The sequence below is a fragment of the Nilaparvata lugens genome, chromosome 1 (assembly GCF_014356525.2).
Source record: "Nilaparvata lugens isolate BPH chromosome 1, ASM1435652v1, whole genome shotgun sequence".
Classification (NCBI taxonomy): Eukaryota; Metazoa; Arthropoda; class Insecta; order Hemiptera; family Delphacidae; genus Nilaparvata; species Nilaparvata lugens.
The window spans coordinates 47,171,677-47,177,395 of record NC_052504.1 but is presented as its reverse complement, the minus strand read 5'-3'; positions in this window follow the sequence as shown (position 1 = coordinate 47,177,395).

Sequence of the window (5,719 nt, the reverse complement as noted above, 5' to 3'; positions counted from 1 at the left end):
TGGTGTACCCTTTCCACGACATTTGAATTTGGATAAAAAGGTGACATAGTATTATGTCGAATCCCAAATTCAAAGAAAAAATTTTGAATTTTGTTTGATGTAAAGATTTTAGCATTATCCGATATTATCTGTTTAGGAGTCGAAGCCTGAACAAAAATTTGTTTGAGAGCCTTGATAATTGAATCAGAGTTTGCTTACATAGAGGTAAAAGCCATACATATTTACTGAATACATCAATACAAGAAAATATGTATTCATGATTAAGAGAGGAACGAGTAAGAGGGCTACTGTATCTATATGGAACAAGGCTAAGGGTTCTTCTTGAATTTTAGATGATAAAAATCCATAATTTCCAGCTTGGGCAGGCTTACTTTGACCGCAAAACTTTACAGACCTAACTAAAAGGTAATATCTTTAGTCAAATTTACCCAATAATAATTTTCCAAGACTTTTCCAATATTTTTAGACACTCCAAGATGAGCTCCGAGAACACTCTCATGATAATATTTGAATATTAAAAGAACAAGAATCTTTGGAACAACAACCTTTAGTTTATCATCCCTATGCATTTTGATCACTAACACTTTATTCAAAGGAGCCATAGTTTGTAAGGAAATTGATCAGTATAATCTTCGATTTTTTTATAATTTCAGAAAGAACAGGATCATTTCCTTGATGTTGCCTAATATAAGTAAAAGCAAGAGGAAAATCGGTTATTTCTAGGGTGTTGATCAAACTTAAATTGAGTTCATCATTATTTGTTTCTACAATTTTGTCAAGTTCCCCTAACTCATTGTCATCATGATACAATCTAGATAACGCATCTGCCAAACAATTATCTTCCCCAGCAACATGGCGAGTAACAAACTGGAAAGACATAAGTCTTATCAACCAACACCAAGCCTGCCAAGCTGCTGATCTGCTTAAGTATCCACGCTAGAGCACTATATCAGTAAGTAAAAGAAATTTTGAATGCTGCAAGTATAGGCAAATCTTTCCATGCCAAAGATAGCGGCATAACATTCAATTTTGTAAGTGGAATACTTACACTCTTGTTGAGATAATTTCTTGGATGCGAACGTGATCAGTTTCAAGACACCATCAATCTCTTGAGAGAGAATGGCAGAAATCGCTAAGGAACTACCGTCAGTTTGTAATACAGATTGTTTGGGAAAATCTGCGGTAATTAGAATTGGGGGATTCATTATTGCCTTTTTTTAATGTTTGAAAAGCCTTTTCATGAACATCTTCCCAAACAAACCTGACATCCTTTTTGCGTAATTCGTTCAGGGGGGAAGCGATTTGGGCATAATTTAATATACTTGTGAAAATATCCAGTATCCCAATGAATCTGGCGATAGTTTAGCATTTTTAGGGAACGAGGAAATTTCGAATAGAATTGGTTCGGGAAGGATCAATAGGTTATCCCATTTCAGACACTAAGTTACCCAAGAAGGAAATTTGCCTCTTAGCAAAATTTGTTTTTTCTTCTTTCACCGTCAGATTAGCCGATTTTGAACGTGATAAAACAATATGATATGCTCCAAATGCGATTCGAAGTCTTTATAATAGATACAATATCATCTAGATAATGAATCAGAAATTTGAACTTGATCCCCTCAAAAAGAGTATCCAAAACAGAAGAGAGGGTGGCACCTTGGATAATCCAAACGGAACTCTAAGAAAATTATATTAGCAGAAGGAGTACAAAAACTAGTTAATGTTTACACTTTTCGGAAAGACCTAACTAGTAGTAGGATTGATTCAAATTGAGAACAGAAAAATATTTCGCTCCATGGAACCAGTGAAACATTTTTCCATATTGGCAAAGGAGTAGCATCCAATGCTATTTTGCGATTTAAACTACGAAAATCTACCACTACTCTATGTCCTTCATCTTTTTTTGACACAAGGAAACAAGGACTAGAATAATTTGAGTTAGATTTTTCAATAATTCCTTCTTCTAGCATTTTCTTAATTTTCTGATTTAGAATCTCCATTCTCATAGGATTTAATTGATCCCTATCATTGAGTGCCACTTGGCAATATAATTGAAGCTCTGAATCAACAGGCAGCAGCTCCATCACCTCCACCATCACCAGAATCAGAGCCATGCCCACATCGTAGACGTGTTAAAGAACCTGTATGAGTATGCAGACATCATGGACATCGTGTACCATACACACCACCACTTACACCACTATAGCCCTGGCCCCTAAAACAAGCTGTGAGACATCTAGAACTGCCCAACATTGGGGAGGAATCTCCTTCAAGCTTTGAGCATTTGGAGAAGCAACAGGCTTTAGTCCAGCTGCAAGTACATCAAGGTTGCACACAAATTGATGTGTCAAGTAAAGAAGACAATTATGATGAAGAAGATGATGGGATGGAGGTTGAGGAGGAGGAGGAGGAGAGGGGTGCTACTGCTCAGAAAGCATTACTAACAAGCAGTCCAAAAAGAGTTCGACAAGCATTGGCAAGTGCTGGACTGACTGGAACACTAGTAGGATGCTATCTTCATAGAGCTATGAGTGGAGCGAGAGCAGTTATGATGCTACATATGGTCCAAAAGTTGTTGGCAATGAGTACTATTTGGGCAACAAACTGCTAACCTTTGGAAGTGATGGGGCAAAGATTGTACTGACTGACCTAGAAAACTCTGCAAACATGTTAACATTCAATGCAACACCTGGACTGTGTGATTTATTTTCAAAAAGAAGCCAAACAAACATTGAAAGCTGATGAGGTTGCATACATCCATATTTTGAACATTACAAGTTTGCATAAGGAAAACAATGATCCTGATGGCAGGATTATCAACCACAATGATACCAAGTATAAGACAGTTATCCATAATTGCTCCTCAATACTAGAGCAAAGATAGTAAGGTATAGTAAGGTTAGTGGAAGGGGACTGGTGGCGCCATTTAATATGGTGGCAAACAATCAAACCAAGGTTGAGTGTCTACTACAATGATCAACGAGTTGGTGGACAGACTAAGACTGTTGGATCAGTCCAAGGCAGTTGGCAACACTGGACATGAGAATGAAATCAATTCAATTCTAGAAGAGTTGGTTGAAGGCGGTTATATAGTTGGTGGCAACTAGCTATAAAAGCCTGTATACCTGATGATAAGTGTCAGTGGACATCATGGATTCTATGGGAAACATCAATGCCCGCTACAGGCGTATGATCAATTTAGCAAATCCATGTGCCAATAGGGATGTTGTGAATTTCTACACATGTAGAGATCTGATTTCACTATGGCTGCCAAAGACAAGGAACAATACCACATCACGTATTTACAAATCTCAACGATTCAATACTAACTGATATGCTAGATCCAATAAAGCCTACTGATAGAGTGAACAATTGATATCTTGAGAAGAGGCTGATGAGTTGCTGGTTGGGGTAAAATGTTTACATTGTATTTAGACATGTGTTAGATCCAGAAAATGCTAAAACTATGAAGGGATTGCCACCTGATGAAATGAAAAGAAAACGTTTCATCAGATCTTATGGGACTACCAGAACCACCTCCTGCAACACTACCTAAAACATCATTACACCAGCACAAACATAGTCCACACCAAAAAGTATAAAACCAGCTGCTAAAAGCCGTTAAGAAGCATTAGATGGCTGGATGTAAGAGAGTGAGGAGGTACAAAGGGGAGGGGTACTATTCAATTGCAAAAGCTGCCAGTTCAATAGTGGAAAAAAGTGCTGGGACACTTTAATCGAGCTATCGATATTTTACCTTTTGAGGTGCACATCCCTGGTGGCTACCAGTACTGCGGACCAGGTACCAAGCTAGAGAAGCGTTTTGCAAGAGGTGATCCGGGTATAATAGTCTTGATAGAGCTTGCAAAGAGCACGATATTGCCTACTCAAAAAAGTGGTGATACAGCAAGCAGAGCAAAGGCTGACAATATCTGGCAGAACGAGCTTGGAGAGTGATAAAATCTCAGATGCAGGAGTACTTAAGAAGGCATAGCAGCACCAGCAGTGAATAATATCATGAAGGCCAAGTTTGGTGGAGGGGTAAAACATAAGCAGCATCAGAAGAAGAAGAAAGCAGCAGCAGTTTTGAAGAAGGGAAAGGGACTCTATCTGAGACAACAGCGCAGGACCCAGGGAAACAGAGCTCGTCGCCGTCAATGTGGCGGCAACAAGAGAAGACTATAATTGCTCTACCTGATCGAGCACTCACAGATGCTGATCTCTACAAGTATGCATGCCGCCTAAAGCTGAAACATTTTCGAGGAGTGTTTATGCGAGATGTCCTACCATTGGATGGACCTTGGAGACAAGAGTGTGGCATCATCAACTGGATACCAGCAGTGGAGCAGGCACACATTGGTGTGCTATTTGAAAAAGGATAATGTCACCCAATACTTGATGGATTCGGCAACCTGAGACCACTGCAGGAGTTTATCAACTACATGCATCGAGGACTGGAGCCAGCATCAAGGATCGAGTATAACACTATGAGCAGAAGCAGGAGGATCTATACTCACATATCGTGGACATTTGTGTTTAAATTTTTGATTGATGAGAATAAATAAATTCGATAGTATTGCAATAGTCTATCCTCATTATTACCCTCCTCCATAGTATATAAGTGAAAGGTTGGAACCTGATAGTGTTAGTCATTGTGCAAACATACATTGAGCAAGATGATGCTCTGTTTTGGAGGTAAGACATCATGTTGAGAGTGATTTTTACCCGCCACTGATGTGAGCAGTTGTGACTGGGAAATTGGATTAACTGGCTTACAAGTTGTAACTCAATACCAAATGTTGAGGAAGGTTTTAACAATGTACTACTTTTCATGCAAATAATAGAATTCCTAAGAAGGGTGATACTAGTGCAGAGATAACACATGACAAGCTTCAGAGTATGTCAAAATTGAAATTTGAGACTACTGGCAAACTTGAATATCAAACGTAGGAGGCAAAAAACTATGGAATCTGATAAGGATGATGATGCAGATGCTGTAGATGAAGATTTAATTGTACTCTTCATTTGTTGTACTCTTATTACTCAAATCAAATCAATTTCAAACCTCACAGGTCAATTCCTACGTTTCTACATTATCTTATATCTATGGAAATAGGGTCAATTCATTAAATACAAGCGGTTTTGAGCATCAAATCATTTATTCAGATTTTTATCAACATTTGTACTGCAATTAATCTTAAGCATTGCCAAGGCAATTCAATAAATGTCAATTGCTCATACATTCTTACATTAATTCATACTTTAAGATCTACTACATGCTTAGAAGTATTTTCAACAACAGCAAATAAACATATTTATTTGTCTGTCATTCAGCGTCCTGAGCTGTTTTCATTTCATTCACAGATACATTATTGTATTCTGTCATACCAGAGAGAACGAGAACCAGCGCACTCAAGTGGATGTCCCTGCATTGATTTATGTGATTCTGGACTGACATTGTCTAAATAGACAGTTACTAAACATCTACATATTCATTGTCTACAGTCCACTATCTCACAATTCGGAAGTTACACCCAAATTAGGCCCAGATATCTCATAATTTCATGGTCCTCCCGCGTCCGGATTTTCCAGGGACATCTTGTGATTACCTCATTTTCAGTAGTGAGGAGTCCCAATTTCATGGTCCTCCTGCATCCGGTTTCTTCCAGTGACATCTTGTGATTACCTCATTCTTCAGTAGCTGAGGAGTACCAATTTC